This window comes from Lemur catta, chromosome 6, assembly GCF_020740605.2.
Source record: "Lemur catta isolate mLemCat1 chromosome 6, mLemCat1.pri, whole genome shotgun sequence".
Lineage (NCBI taxonomy): Eukaryota > Metazoa > Chordata > Mammalia > Primates > Lemuridae > Lemur > Lemur catta.
In genome coordinates this window covers 104,336,246-104,352,115 of record NC_059133.1, presented here as the reverse complement: position 1 = coordinate 104,352,115, position 15,870 = coordinate 104,336,246, and positions in this window count along the sequence as shown.

Here is a 15,870-nt window from a genome sequence, read left to right as displayed (position 1 = left end):
GGGTTAGCATCAACCCTAGGATAGTGTTAGGGTTAGGGTTAGGGTTATCATCAGGCCTAGGATAGTGTTAGGGTTAGGGTTAGGGTTAGCATCAGATCAAGGATAGTGTTAGGGTTAGGGTTGGCATCAGCCCTAGGATAGTGTTAGGGTAAGGGTAGGGTTATCATCAGGCCTAGGATAGTGTTAGGGTTAGGGTTAGGGTTAGCATCAGCCCTAGGATAGTGTTAAGGTTAGGGTTAGGGTTATCATCCGGCCTAGGATAGTGTGAGGGCTAGGGTTAGAATCAGACTTCGGATAGTGTTAGGGTTAGGGTTAGGGTTAGCATCAGCCCTAGGATAGTGTTAGGTTTAGGGTTAGCATCAGCCCTAGGATAGTGTTAGGGTTAGGGTTAGGGTTAGCATCAGCCCTAGGATAGTGTTAGGGTTAGGGTTAGCATCAGCCCTAGGATAGTGTTAGGGTTAGGGTTAGGTTTAGCATCAGCCCTAGGATAGTGTTAGGGTTAGGGTTAGCATCAACCCTAGGATAGTGTTAGGGTTAGGGTTAGGGTTAGCATCAGCCCTAGGATAGTGTTAGGGTTAGGGTTAGCCTCAGCCCTAGGAGAGTGTTAGGGTTAGGGATAGGGTTAGCATCAGGCCGAGGATAGTGTTAGGGTTAGGGTTAGGGTTAGCATCAGCCCTAGGATAGTGTTAGGATTAGGGTTAGCATCAGGCCTAGGATGGTGTTAGGGTTACGGTTAGCATCAGCCCTAGGAGAGTGTTAGGGTTAGGGTTAGGGTTAGCATCATCCCTAGGATAGTGTTAGGGTTAGGGTTAACATCAGCCCTAGGATAGCGTTCGGGTTAGGGTTAGGGTTAGCATCAGCCCTAGGATAGTGTTAGGTTTAGGGTTAGCATCAGCCCTAGAATAGTGTTAGGGTTAGGGTTAGGGTTAGCACCAGGCCTATGATAGTGTTAGTGTTAGGGTTAGCATCAGCCTTAGGATAGTGTTAGGGTTAGGGTTAGGGTTAGCATCAGCCGTATAATAGTGTTAGGGTTAGGGTTAGCCTCAGCACTAGGATAGTGTTAGAGTTAGGGTTAGTGTTAGCATCAGCCCTAGGATAGTGTTAGGGTTAGGGTTTGGGTTAGCATCAGCCCTAGGATAGTGTTAGTGTTAGGGTTAGCATCAGCCCTAGGACAGTGTTAGCGTTAGGGTTAGGGTTAGCATCCGCCCTAGGATAGTGTTAGGGTTAGGGTTAGCCTCAGCCCTAGGAGAGTGTTAGGGTTAGGGATAGTGTTAGCATCAGGCCTAGGATAGTGTTAGGGTTATGGTTAGAATCAGCCCTAGGATAGTGTTAGGGTTAGGGTTAGGGTTAGCATAAGCCCTAGGATAGTGTTAGGGTTAGGGTTAGCATCAGCCCTAGGATAGTGTTAGGGTAATGGTAGGGTTATCATCAGGCCTAGGATAGTGTTAGGGTTAGGGTTAGCATCAGCTCTAGGATAGTGTTAGAGTTAGGGTTAGGGTTAGCATCAGCCCTAGGATAGTGTTAAGGTTAGGGTTAGGGTTATCATCAGGCCTAGGATAGTGTGAGGGCTAGGGTTAGCATCAGACTTAGGATAGTGGTAGGGTTAGGGTTAGGGTTAGCATCAGCCCAAGATAGTGTTAGGGTTAGGGTTAGCATCAGCCCTAGGATAGTGTTAGGGTTAGGGTTAGGGTTAGCATCAGCCCTAGGATACTATAAGGGTTAGGGTTAGCATCAGCCCTAGGATAGTGTTAGGGTTAGGATTAGGTTTAGCATCAGCCCTAGGATAGTGTTAGGGTTAGGGTTAGCATCAACCCTAGGATAGTGTTATTGTTAGGGTTAGGGTTAGCATCAGCCCTAGGATAGTGTTATGGTTAGGGTTATCCTCAGCCCTAGGAGAGTGTTAGGGTTAGGGATAGGGTTAGCATCAGGCCTAGGATAGTGTTAGGGTTAGGGTTAGGGTTAGCATCAGCCATAGGATAGTGTTAGGGTTAGGGTTAGGGTTAGCATCAGCCCTAGGATAGTGTTAGGGTTAGGGTTAGGGTTAGCATCACCCCTAGGATAGTGTTAGTGTTAGGGTTATGGTTAGCATCAGCCCTAGGATAGTGTTAGGGTTAGGGTTAGGGTTAGCATCAGCCCTAGGATATTATTAGGGTTAGGGTTAGCATCAGCCCTAGAATAGTGTTAGGGTTAGGGTTAGGGTTAGCACCAGGCCTAGGATAGTGTTAGTGTTAGGGTTAGCATCAGACTTAGGATAGTGTTAGGGTTAGGGTTAGGGTTAGCATCAGCCGTAGGATAGGGTTAGGGTTAGGGTTAGCCTCAGCCCTAGGATAGTGTTAGAGTTAGGGTTATTGTTAGCATCAGCCCTAGGATAGTGTTAGGGTTAGGGTTTGGGTTAGCATCAGCCCTAGGATAGTGTTAGTGTTAGGGTTAGCATCAGCCCTAGGATAGTGTTAGCGTTAGGGTAAGGGTTAGCATCAGCCCTAGGATAGTGTTAGGGTTAGGGTTAGCCTCAGCCCTAGGAGAGTGTTAGGGTTAGGGATAGGGTTAGCATCAGGCCTAGGATAGTGTTAGGGTTAGGGTTAGGGTTAGCGTCGGGCCTAGGATAGTGTTAGGGTTACGGTTAGAATCAGCCCTAGGATAGTGTTAGGGTTAGGGTTAGGGTTAGCATCAGCCCTAGGATAGTGTTAGGTTTAGGGTTAGGGATATCATCAGGCCTAGGATATTGTTAGGGTTCGGGTTAGCATCAGCCCTAGGATAGTGTTAGAGTTAGGGTTAGGGTTAGTATCAGCCCTAGGATAGTGTTAGGGTTAGGGTTAGGGTTAGCATCAGCCCTAGGATAGTGTTAGGGTTAGGGTTAGGGTTAGCATCAGCCCTAGGATATTATTAGGGTTAGGGTTAGCATCAGCCCTAGGATAGTGTTAGGGTTAGGGTTAGGGTTAGCACCAGGCCTAGGACAGTGTTAGTGTTAGGGTTAGCATCAGCCTTAGGATAGTGTTATGGTTAGGGTTAGGGTTAGCATCAGCCGTAGGATAGTGTTAGGGTTAGGGTTAGCCTCAGCCCTAGGATAGTGTTAGTGTTAGGGTTAGGGTTAGCATCAGCCCTAGGATAGTGTTAGGGTTAGGGTTAGGGTTAGCATCAGCCCTAGGATAGTGTTAGTGTTAGGGTTATCATCAGCCCTAGGATAGTGTTAGGCTTAGGGTTAGGGTTAGCATCAGCCCTAGGATAGTGTAAGTGATAGGGTTAGGGTTAGCATCAGGCCTAGTATAGTGTTAGGGTTAGGGTTAGCATCAGCCCTAGGATAGTGTAAGGTTTAGGGTTAGGGTTAGCATCAACCCGAGGATAGTCTTAGGGTTAGGGTTAGGGTTAGCATCAGCCCTAGGATAGTATTAGGGTTAGGGTTATCATCAGCCCTAGGATAGTGTTTGGGTTAGGGTTAGGGTTAGCACCAGGCCCAGGATAGTGATAGTGTTAGGGTTAGCATCAGCCTTAGGATAGAGTTAGGGTTAGGGTTAGGGTTAGCATCATCCGTAGGATAGTGTTTGGGTTAGGGTTATCCTCAGCCCTAAGATAGTGTTAGAGTTAGGGTTAGGGTTAGCATCAGCCCTAGGTTAGTGTTAGGGTTAGGGTTAGGGTTAGCATTAGCCCTAGAATAGTGTTAGTGTTAGGGTTAGCATCAGCCCTAGGATAGTGTTAGGGTTAGGTTTAGCGTTAGCATCCGCCCTAGGATAGTGTTAGGGTTAGGGTTAGGGTTAGCATCAGCCCTAGGATAGTGTTAGGGTTAGGGTTAACATAAACCCTAGGATAGTGTTAGGTTTAGGGTTAGGGTTATCATCATGCCTAGGATAGTGTTAGGGTTAGGGTTAGGGTTAGCATCAGATCAAGGATAGTGTTAGGGTTAGGGTTGGCATCAGCCCTAGGATAGTGTTAGGGTAAGGGTAGGGTTATCATCAGGCCTAGGATAGTGTTAGGGTTAGGGTTAGCATCAGCTCTAGGATAGTGTTAGGGTTAGGGTTAGGGTTAGCATCAGCCCTAGGATAGTGTTAAGGTTAGGGTTAGGGTTATCATCCGGCCTAGGATAGTGTGAGGGCTAGGGTTAGAATCAGACTTCGGATAGTGTTAGGGTTAGGGTTAGGGTTAGCATCAGCCCTAGGATAGTGTTAGGGTTAGGGTTAGCATCAGCCCTAGGATAGTGTTAGGGTTAGGGTTAGGGTTAGCATCAGCCCTAGGATAGTGTTAGGGTTAGGGTTAGCATCAGCCCTAGGATAGTGTTAGGGTTAGGGTTAGGTTTAGCATCAGCCCTAGGATAGTGTTAGGGTTAGGGTTAGGGTTAGCATCAGCCCTAGGATAGTGTTAGGGTTAGGGTTAGCATCAACCCTAGGATAGTGTTAGGGTTAGGGTTAGGGTTAGCATCAGCCCTAGGATAGTGTAAGTGTTAGGGTTAGGGTTAGCATCAGGCCTAGGATAGTGTTAGGGTTAGGGTTAGCATCAGCCCTAGGATAGTGTAAGGGTTAGGGTTAGGGTTAGCATCAACCCTAGGATAGTCTTAGGGTTAGGGTTAAGGTTAGCATCAGCCCTAGGATAGTATTAGGGTTAGGGTTAGCATCAGCCCTAGGATAGTGTTTGTGTTAGTGTTAGGGTTAGCACCAGGCCCAGGGTAGTGATAGTGTTAGGGTTAGCATCAGCCTTAGGATAGTGTTAGGGTTAGGGTTAGGGTTAGCATCAGCCGTAGGATAGTGTTAGGGTTAGGGTTAGCCTCAGCCCTAGGATAGTGTTAGAGGTAGGGTTAGGGTTAGCATCAGCCCTAGGATAGTGTTTGGGTTAGGGTTAGGGTTAGCATCAGCCCTAGGATAGTGTTAGTGTTAGGGTGATCATCAGCCCTAGGATAGTGTTAGGGTTAGGGTTAGGGTTAGCATTAGCCCTAGGATAGCATTAGGGTTAGGGTTAGGGTTAGGGTTAGCGTTAGCATCAGCTCTAGGATAGTGTTAGGGTTAGGGTTAGGGTTAGCATCAGCCCTAGGATAGTGTTAGGGTTAGGGTTAGGGTTAGCATCAGCCCTAGGATAGTGTTAGGGTTAGGGTTAGCATCAGCCCTAGGATAGTGTTAGGGTTAGGGTTAGGGTTAGCATCAGCCCTAGGATAGTGTTAGGGTTAGGGTTAGCATCAGCCCTAGGATAGTGTTAGGGTTAGGGTTAGGGTTAGCATCAGCCGTAGGATAGTGTTAGGGTTAGGGTTAGCATCAGCCCTAGGATAGTGTTAGGGTTAGGGTTAGGGTTAGCATCAGCCCTAGGATAGTGTAAGTGTTAGGGTTAGGGTTAGCATCAGGCCTAGGATAGTGTTAGGGTTAGGGTTAGCATCATCCCTAGGATAGTGTAAGGGTTAGGGTTAGGGTTAGCATCAACCCGAGGATAGTCTTAGGGTTAGGGTTAGGGTTAGCATCAGCCCTAGGATAGTATTAGGGTTAGGGTTAGCATCAGCCCTAGGATAGTGTTTGGGTTAGGGTTAGGGTTAGCACCAGGCCCAGGATAGTGATAGTGTTAGGGTTAGCATCAGCCTTAGGATAGTGTTAGGGTTAGGGTTAGGGTTAGCATCATCCGTAGGATAGTGTTTGGGTTAGGGTTATCCTCAGCCCTAAGATAGTATTAGAGTTAGGGTTAGGGTTAGCATCAGCCCTAGGTTAGTGTTAGGGTTACGGTTAGGGTTAGCATTAGCCCTAGAATAGTGTTAGTGTTAGGGTTAGCATCAGCCCTAGGATAGTGTTAGGGTTAGGGTTAGCGTTAGCATCCGCCCTAGGATAGTGTTAGGGTTAGGGTTAGGGTTAGCATCAGCCCTAGGATAGTGTTAGGGTTAGGGTTAACATAAACCCTAGGATAGTGTTAGGTTTAGGGTTAGGGTTATCATCAGGCCTAGGATAGTGTTAGGGTTAGGGTTAGGGTTAGCATCAGATCAAGGATAGTGTTAGGGTTAGGGTTGGCATCAGCCCTAGGATAGTGTTAGGGTAAGGGTAGGGTTATCATCAGGCCTAGGATAGTGTTAGGGTTAGGGTTAGGGTTAGCATCAGCCCTAGGATAGTGTTAAGGTTAGGGTTAGGGTTATCATCCGGCCTAGGATAGTGTGAGGGCTAGGGTTAGAATCAGACTTCGGATAGTGTTAGGGTTAGGGTTAGGGTTAGCATCAGCCCTAGGATAGTGTTAGGTTTAGGGTTAGCATCAGCCCTAGGATAGTGTTAGGGTTAGGGTTAGGGTTAGCATCAGCCCTAGGATAGTGTTAGGGTTAGGGTTAGCATCAGCCCTAGGATAGTGTTAGGGTTAGGGTTAGGTTTAGCATCAGCCCTAGGATAGTGTTAGGGTTAGGGTTAGCATCAACCCTAGGATAGTGTTAGGGTTAGGGTTAGGGTTAGCATCAGCCCTAGGATAGTGTTAGGGTTAGGGTTAGCCTCAGCCCTAGGAGAGTGTTAGGGTTAGGGATAGGGTTAGCATCAGGCCGAGGATAGTGTTAGGGTTAGGGTTAGGGTTAGCATCAGCCCTAGGATAGTGTTAGGATTAGGGTTAGCATCAGGCCTAGGATGGTGTTAGGGTTACGGTTAGCATCAGCCCTAGGAGAGTGTTAGGGTTAGGGTTAGGGTTAGCATCATCCCTAGGATAGTGTTAGGGTTAGGGTTAACATCAGCCCTAGGATAGCGTTCGGGTTAGGGTTAGGGTTAGCATCAGCCCTAGGATAGTGTTAGGTTTAGGGTTAGCATCAGCCCTAGAATAGTGTTAGGGTTAGGGTTAGGGTTAGCACCAGGCCTATGATAGTGTTAGTGTTAGGGTTAGCATCAGCCTTAGGATAGTGTTAGGGTTAGGGTTAGGGTTAGCATCAGCCGTATAATAGTGTTAGGGTTAGGGTTAGCCTCAGCACTAGGATAGTGTTAGAGTTAGGGTTAGTGTTAGCATCAGCCCTAGGTTAGTGTTAGGGTTAGGGTTAGGGTTAGCATTAGCCCTAGAATAGTGTTAGTGTTAGGGTTAGCATCAGCCCTAGGATAGTGTTAGGGTTAGGTTTAGCGTTAGCATCCGCCCTAGGATAGTGTTAGGGTTAGGGTTAGGGTTAGCATCAGCCCTAGGATAGTGTTAGGGTTAGGGTTAACATAAACCCTAGGATAGTGTTAGGTTTAGGGTTAGGGTTATCATCATGCCTAGGATAGTGTTAGGGTTAGGGTTAGGGTTAGCATCAGATCAAGGATAGTGTTAGGGTTAGGGTTGGCATCAGCCCTAGGATAGTGTTAGGGTAAGGGTAGGGTTATCATCAGGCCTAGGATAGTGTTAGGGTTAGGGTTAGCATCAGCTCTAGGATAGTGTTAGGGTTAGGGTTAGGGTTAGCATCAGCCCTAGGATAGTGTTAAGGTTAGGGTTAGGGTTATCATCCGGCCTAGGATAGTGTGAGGGCTAGGGTTAGAATCAGACTTCGGATAGTGTTAGGGTTAGGGTTAGGGTTAGCATCAGCCCTAGGATAGTGTTAGGGTTAGGGTTAGCATCAGCCCTAGGATAGTGTTAGGGTTAGGGTTAGGGTTAGCATCAGCCCTAGGATAGTGTTAGGGTTAGGGTTAGCATCAGCCCTAGGATAGTGTTAGGGTTAGGGTTAGGTTTAGCATCAGCCCTAGGATAGTGTTAGGGTTAGGGTTAGGGTTAGCATCAGCCCTAGGATAGTGTTAGGGTTAGGGTTAGCATCAACCCTAGGATAGTGTTAGGGTTAGGGTTAGGGTTAGCATCAGCCCTAGGATAGTGTAAGTGTTAGGGTTAGGGTTAGCATCAGGCCTAGGATAGTGTTAGGGTTAGGGTTAGCATCAGCCCTAGGATAGTGTAAGGGTTAGGGTTAGGGTTAGCATCAACCCTAGGATAGTCTTAGGGTTAGGGTTAAGGTTAGCATCAGCCCTAGGATAGTATTAGGGTTAGGGTTAGCATCAGCCCTAGGATAGTGTTTGTGTTAGTGTTAGGGTTAGCACCAGGCCCAGGGTAGTGATAGTGTTAGGGTTAGCATCAGCCTTAGGATAGTGTTAGGGTTAGGGTTAGGGTTAGCATCAGCCGTAGGATAGTGTTAGGGTTAGGGTTAGCCTCAGCCCTAGGATAGTGTTAGAGGTAGGGTTAGGGTTAGCATCAGCCCTAGGATAGTGTTTGGGTTAGGGTTAGGGTTAGCGTCAGCCCTAGGATAGTGTTAGTGTTAGGGTGATCATCAGCCCTAGGATAGTGTTAGGGTTAGGGTTAGGGTTAGCATTAGCCCTAGGATAGCATTAGGGTTAGGGTTAGGGTTAGGGTTAGCGTTAGCATCAGCTCTAGGATAGTGTTAGGGTTAGGGTTAGGGTTAGCATCAGCCCTAGGATAGTGTTAGGGTTAGGGTTAGGGTTAGCATCAGCCCTAGGATAGTGTTAGGGTTAGGGTTAGCATCAGCCCTAGGATAGTGTTAGGGTTAGGGTTAGGGTTAGCATCAGCCCTAGGATAGTGTTAGGGTTAGGGTTAGCATCAGCCCTAGGATAGTGTTAGGGTTAGGGTTAGGGTTAGCATCAGCCGTAGGATAGTGTTAGGGTTAGGGTTAGCATCAGCCCTAGGATAGTGTTAGGGTTAGGGTTAGGGTTAGCATCAGCCCTAGGATAGTGTAAGTGTTAGGGTTAGGGTTAGCATCAGGCCTAGGATAGTGTTAGGGTTAGGGTTAGCATCATCCCTAGGATAGTGTAAGGGTTAGGGTTAGGGTTAGCATCAACCCGAGGATAGTCTTAGGGTTAGGGTTAGGGTTAGCATCAGCCCTAGGATAGTATTAGGGTTAGGGTTAGCATCAGCCCTAGGATAGTGTTTGGGTTAGGGTTAGGGTTAGCACCAGGCCCAGGATAGTGATAGTGTTAGGGTTAGCATCAGCCTTAGGATAGTGTTAGGGTTAGGGTTAGGGTTAGCATCATCCGTAGGATAGTGTTTGGGTTAGGGTTATCCTCAGCCCTAAGATAGTATTAGAGTTAGGGTTAGGGTTAGCATCAGCCCTAGGTTAGTGTTAGGGTTACGGTTAGGGTTAGCATTAGCCCTAGAATAGTGTTAGTGTTAGGGTTAGCATCAGCCCTAGGATAGTGTTAGGGTTAGGGTTAGCGTTAGCATCCGCCCTAGGATAGTGTTAGGGTTAGGGTTAGGGTTAGCATCAGCCCTAGGATAGTGTTAGGGTTAGGGTTAACATAAACCCTAGGATAGTGTTAGGTTTAGGGTTAGGGTTATCATCAGGCCTAGGATAGTGTTAGGGTTAGGGTTAGGGTTAGCATCAGATCAAGGATAGTGTTAGGGTTAGGGTTGGCATCAGCCCTAGGATAGTGTTAGGGTAAGGGTAGGGTTATCATCAGGCCTAGGATAGTGTTAGGGTTAGGGTTAGGGTTAGCATCAGCCCTAGGATAGTGTTAAGGTTAGGGTTAGGGTTATCATCCGGCCTAGGATAGTGTGAGGGCTAGGGTTAGAATCAGACTTCGGATAGTGTTAGGGTTAGGGTTAGGGTTAGCATCAGCCCTAGGATAGTGTTAGGTTTAGGGTTAGCATCAGCCCTAGGATAGTGTTAGGGTTAGGGTTAGCGTTAGCATCAGCCCTAGGATAGTGTTAGGGTTAGGGTTAGCATCAGCCCTAGGATAGTGTTAGGGTTAGGGTTAGGTTTAGCATCAGCCCTAGGATAGTGTTAGGGTTAGGGTTAGCATCAACCCTAGGATAGTGTTAGGGTTAGGGTTAGGGTTAGCATCAGCCCTAGGATAGTGTTAGGGTTAGGGTTAGCCTCAGCCCTAGGAGAGTGTTAGGGTTAGGGATAGGGTTAGCATCAGGCCGAGGATAGTGTTAGGGTTAGGGTTAGGGTTAGCATCAGCCCTAGGATAGTGTTAGGATTAGGGTTAGCATCAGGCCTAGGATGGTGTTAGGGTTACGGTTAGCATCAGCCCTAGGAGAGTGTTAGGGTTAGGGTTAGGGTTAGCATCATCCCTAGGATAGTGTTAGGGTTAGGGTTAACATCAGCCCTAGGATAGCGTTCGGGTTAGGGTTAGGGTTAGCATCAGCCCTAGGATAGTGTTAGGTTTAGGGTTAGCATCAGCCCTAGAATAGTGTTAGGGTTAGGGTTAGGGTTAGCACCAGGCCTATGATAGTGTTAGTGTTAGGGTTAGCATCAGCCTTAGGATAGTGTTAGGGTTAGGGTTAGGGTTAGCATCAGCCGTATAATAGTGTTAGGGTTAGGGTTAGCCTCAGCACTAGGATAGTGTTAGAGTTAGGGTTAGTGTTAGCATCAGCCCTAGGATAGTGTTAGGGTTAGGGTTTGGGTTAGCATCAGCCCTAGGATAGTGTTAGTGTTAGGGTTAGCATCAGCCCTAGGACAGTGTTAGCGTTAGGGTTAGGGTTAGCATCCGCCCTAGGATAGTGTTAGGGTTAGGGTTAGCCTCAGCCCTAGGAGAGTGTTAGGGTTAGGGATAGTGTTAGCATCAGGCCTAGGATAGTGTTAGGGTTATGGTTAGAATCAGCCCTAGGATAGTGTTAGGGTTAGGGTTAGGGTTAGCATAAGCCCTAGGATAGTGTTAGGGTTAGGGTTAGCATCAGCCCTAGGATAGTGTTAGGGTAATGGTAGGGTTATCATCAGGCCTAGGATAGTGTTAGGGTTAGGGTTAGCATCAGCTCTAGGATAGTGTTAGAGTTAGGGTTAGGGTTAGCATCAGCCCTAGGATAGTGTTAAGGTTAGGGTTAGGGTTATCATCAGGCCTAGGATAGTGTGAGGGCTAGGGTTAGCATCAGACTTAGGATAGTGGTAGGGTTAGGGTTAGGGTTAGCATCAGCCCAAGATAGTGTTAGGGTTAGGGTTAGCATCAGCCCTAGGATAGTGTTAGGGTTAGGGTTAGGGTTAGCATCAGCCCTAGGATACTATAAGGGTTAGGGTTAGCATCAGCCCTAGGATAGTGTTAGGGTTAGGATTAGGTTTAGCATCAGCCCTAGGATAGTGTTAGGGTTAGGGTTAGCATCAACCCTAGGATAGTGTTATTGTTAGGGTTAGGGTTAGCATCAGCCCTAGGATAGTGTTATGGTTAGGGTTATCCTCAGCCCTAGGAGAGTGTTAGGGTTAGGGATAGGGTTAGCATCAGGCCTAGGATAGTGTTAGGGTTAGGGTTAGGGTTAGCATCAGCCATAGGATAGTGTTAGTGTTAGGGTTAGCATCAGGCCTAGGATGGTGTTAGTTTTACGGTTAGCATCAGCCCTAGGAGAGTGTTAGGGTTAGGGTTAGGGTTAGCATCAGCCCTAGGATAGTGTTAGGGTTAGGGTTAACATCAGCCCTAGGATAGCGTTCGGGTTAGGGTTAGGGTTAGCATCAGCCCTAGGATAGTGTTAGGTTTAGGGTTAGCATCAGCCCTAGAATAGTGTTAGGGTTAGGGTTAGGGTTAGCACCAGGCCTATGATAGTGTTAGTGTTAGGGTTAGCATCAGCCTTAGGATAGTGTTAGGGTTAGGGTTAGGGTTAGCATCAGCCATATAATAGTGTTAGGGTTAGGGTTAGCCTCAGCCCTAGGATAGTGTTAGAGTTAGGGTTAGTGTTAGCATCCGCCCTAGGATAGTGTTATGGTTAGGGTTTGGGTTAGCATCAGCCCTAGGATAGTGTTAGTGTTAGGGTTAGCATCAGCCCTAGGATAGTGTTAGCGTTAGGGTTATGGTTAGCATCAGCCCTAGGATAGTGTTATGGTTAGGGTTAGCCTCAGCCAAAGGAGAGTGTTAGGGTTAGGGATAGGGTTAGAATCAGGCCTAGGATAGTGTTAGAGTTAGGGTTAGCGTTACCATCAGGCCTAGGATAGTGTTAGGGTTACGGTTAGAATCAGCCCTAGGATAGTGTTAGGGTTAGGGTTAGGGTTAGCATCAGCCCTAGGATAGTGTTAGGTTTAGGGTTAGGGATATCATTAGGCATAGGATATTGTTAAGGTTAGGGTTAGCATCAGCCCTAGGATAGTGTTAGGGTTAGGGTTAGGGTTAGCATCAGCCCTAGGATAGTGTTAGGGTTAGGGTTAGGGTTAGCATCAGCCCTAGGATAGTGTTAGGGTTAGGGTTAGGGTTAGCATCAGCCCTAGGATATTATTAGGGTTAGGGTAGGCATCAGCCCTAGGATAGTGTTAGGGTTAGGGTTAGGGTTAGCACCAGGCCTAGGATAGTGTTAGTGTTAGGGTTAGCATCAGCCCTAGGATAGTGTTAGCGTTAGGGTTATGGTTAGCATCAGCCCTAGGATAGTGTTATGGTTAGGGTTAGCCTCAGCCAAAGGAGAGTGTTAGGGTTAGGGATAGGGTTAGAATCAGGCCTAGGATAGTGTTAGAGTTAGGGTTAGCGTTACCATCAGGCCTAGGATAGTGTTAGGGTTACGGTTAGAATCAGCCCTAGGATAGTGTTAGGGTTAGGGTTAGGGTTAGCATCAGCCCTAGGATAGTGTTAGGTTTAGGGTTAGGGATATCATTAGGCCTAGGATATTGTTAAGGTTAGGGTTAGCATCAGCCCTAGGATAGTGTTAGAGTTAGGGTTAGGGTTAGCATCAGCCCTAGGATAGTGTTAGGGTTAGGGTTAGGGTTAGCATCAGCCCTAGGATAGTGTTAGGGTTAGGGTTAGGGTTAGCATCAGCCCTAGGATATTATTAGGGTTAGGGTAGGCATCAGCCCTAGGATAGTGTTAGGGTTAGGGTTAGGGTTAGCACCAGGCCTAGGATAGTGTTAGTGTTAGGGTTAGCATCAGCCTTAGGATAGTGTTAGGGTTAGGGATAGGGTTGGCATCAGCCGTAGGATAGTGTTAGGGTTAGGGTTAGCCTCAGCCCTAGGATAGTGTTAGAGTTAGTGTTAGGGTTAGCATCAGCCCTAGGATAGCATTAGGGTTAGGGTTAGGGTTAGGGTTAGCGTTAGCATCAGCTCTAGGATAGTGTTAGGGTTATGGTTAGGGTTAGCATCAGCCCTAGGATAGTGTTAGGGTTAGGGTTAGCATCAGCCCTAGGATAGTGTTAGGGTTAGGGTTAGGGTTAGCATCAGCCCTAGGATAGTGTTAGGGTTAGGGTTAGCATCAGACCTAGGATAGTGTTAGGGTTAGGGTTAGGGTTAGCATGAGCCCTAGGATAGTGTTAGGGTTAGGGTTAGCATCAACCCTAGGATAGTGTTAGGGTTAGGGTTAGGGTTAGCATCAGCCCTAGGATAGTGTTAGGGTTAGGGTTACCCTCAGCCCTAGGAGAGTGTTAGGGTTAGGGATAGGGTTAGCATCAGGCCTAGGATAGTGTTAGGGTTAGGGTTAGGGTTAGCATCAGCCCTAGGATAGTGTTAGTGTTAGGGTTAGCATCAGGCCTAGGATAGTGTTAGGGTTAGGGTTAGCATCAGCCCTAGGAGAGTGTTAGGGTTAGGGTTAGGGTTAGCATCAGCCCTAGGATAGTGTTAGGTTTAGGGTTAGCATCAGACCTAGGATAGTGTTAGGGTTAGGGTTACCCTCAGCCCTAGGAGAGTGTTAGGGTTAGGGATAGGGTTAGCATCAGGCCTAGGATAGTGTTAGGGTTAGGGTTAGGGTTAGCATCAGCCCTAGGATAGTGTTAGTGTTAGGGTTAGCATCAGGCCTAGGATAGTGTTAGGGTTAGGGTTAGCATCAGCCCTAGGAGAGTGTTAGGGTTAGGGTTAGGGTTAGCATCAGCCCTAGGATAGTGTTAGGTTTAGGGTTAGCATCAGACCTAGGATAGTGTTAGGGTTAGGGTTAGGGTTAGCATCAGCCCTAGGATAGTGTAAGTGTTAGGATTAGGGTTAGCATCAGGCCTAGGATAGTGTTAGGGTTAGGGTTAGCATCAGCCCTAGGATAGTGTAAGGGTTAGGGTTAGGGTTAGCATCAACCCTAGGATAGTCTTAGGTTTAGGGTTAGGGTTAGCATCAGCCCTAGGACAGTATTAGTGTTAGGGTTAGCATCAACCCTAGGATAGTGTTAGGGTTAGGGTTAGGGTTAGCACCAGGCCCAGGATAGTGTTAGTGTTAGGGTTAGCATCAGCCTTAGGATAGTGTTAGGGTTAGGGTTAGGGTTAGCATCAGCCGTAGGATAGTGTTTGGGTTAGGGTTAGCCTCAGCCCTAAGATAGTGTTAGAGTTAGGGTTAGGGTTAGCATCAGCCTTAGGTTAGTGTTCGGGTTAGGGTTAGGGTTAGCATCAGCCCTAGGATAGTGTTAGGGTTAGGGTTAGGGTTAGCATCAGCCCTAGGATAGTGTTAGGGTTAGGGTTAGCATCAGCCCTAGGATAGTGTTAGGGTTAGGGTTAGGGTTAGCATCAGTTCAAGGATAGTGTTAGGCTTAGCGTTAGGGTTAGCATCAGCCTTAGGATAATGTTAGGGTTAGGGTTAGGGTTAGCATCAGCCCTAGTATAGTGTTAGGGTTAGGGTTAGCATCAGCCCTAGGATAGTGTTAGGGTTAGGGTTAGGGTTATCATCAGGCCTAGGATAGTGTTAGGGTTAGGGTAAACATCAGCTCTAGGATAGTGTTAGGGTTAGGGTTAGGGTTAGCATCAGCCCTAGGATAGTGTTAAGGTTAGGGTTAGGGTTATCATCAGGCCTAGGATAGTGTGAGGGCTAGTGTTAGCATCAGACTTAGGATAGTGTTAGGGTTAGGGTTAGGGTTAGCATCAGCCCTAGGATAGTGTTAGGGTTAGGGTTAGGGTTAGCATCAGCCCTAGGATAGTGTTAGGGTTAGGGTTAGGGTTAGCATCAGCCCTAGGATAGTGTTAGGGTTAGGGTTAGCATCAGCCCTAGGATAGTGTTAGGGTTAGGGTTAGGGTTAGCATCAGCCAAAGGATAGTGTTAGGGTTAGGGTTAGCATCAACCCTAGGATAGTGTTAGGGTTAGGGTTAGGATTAGCATCAGCCCTAGGATAGTGTTAGGGTTAGGGTTATCCTCAGCCCTAGGAGAGTGTTAGGGTTAGGGATAGGGTTAGCATAAGGCCTAGGATAGTGTTAGGGTTAGGGTTAGCATCAGGCCTAGGATAGTGTTAGGGTTACAGTTAGCATCAGCCCTAGGAGAGTGTTAGGGTTAGGGTTAGGGTTAGCATCAGCGCTAGGATAGTGTTAGGGTTAGGGTTAACATCAGCCCTAGGATAATGTTCGGGTTAGGGTTAGGGTTAGCATCAGCCCTAGGATAGTGTTAGGTTTAGGGTTAGCATCAGACCTAGGATAGTGTTAGCGTTAGGGTTAGGGTTAGCATCAGCCCTAGGATAGTGTCAGTGTTAGGGTTAGGATTAGCTTCAGGCCTAGGATAGTGTTAGGGTTAGGGTTAGCGTCAGCCCTAGGATAGTGTTAGGGTTACGGATAGGGTTAGCATCAGCCCTAGGATAGTGTTAGGGTTAGGGTTAGGGTTACCATCAGCCCTAGGATAGTAATAGGGTTAGGGTTAGCATCAGCCCTAGGATAGTGTTAGGGTTAGGGTTAGGGTTAGCACCAGGCCTAGGATAGTGTTAGTATTAGGGTTAGCATCAGCCTTAGGATAGTGTTAGTGTTAGGGTTAGGGTTAGCATCAGCCCTAGGATATTATTAGGGTTAGGGTTAGCATCAGCCCTAGGATAGTGTTAGGGTTAGGGTTAGCCTCAGCCCTAGGAGAGTGTTAGGGTTAGGGATAGGGTTAGCATCATGCCTAGGATAGTGTTAGGGTTAGGGATAGTGTTAGCGTCAGGCCTAGGATAGTGCTAGGTTTACGGTTAGAATCAGCCCTTTGATAGTGTTAGGGTTAGGGTTAGGGTTAGCATCAGCCCTAGGATAGTGTTAGGTTTAGGGTTAGGGATATCATCAGGCCTAGGATATTGTTAGGGTTCGGGTTAGCATCAGCCCTAGGATAGTGTTAGAGTTAGGGTTAGGGTTAGTATCAGCCCTGGGATAGTGTTA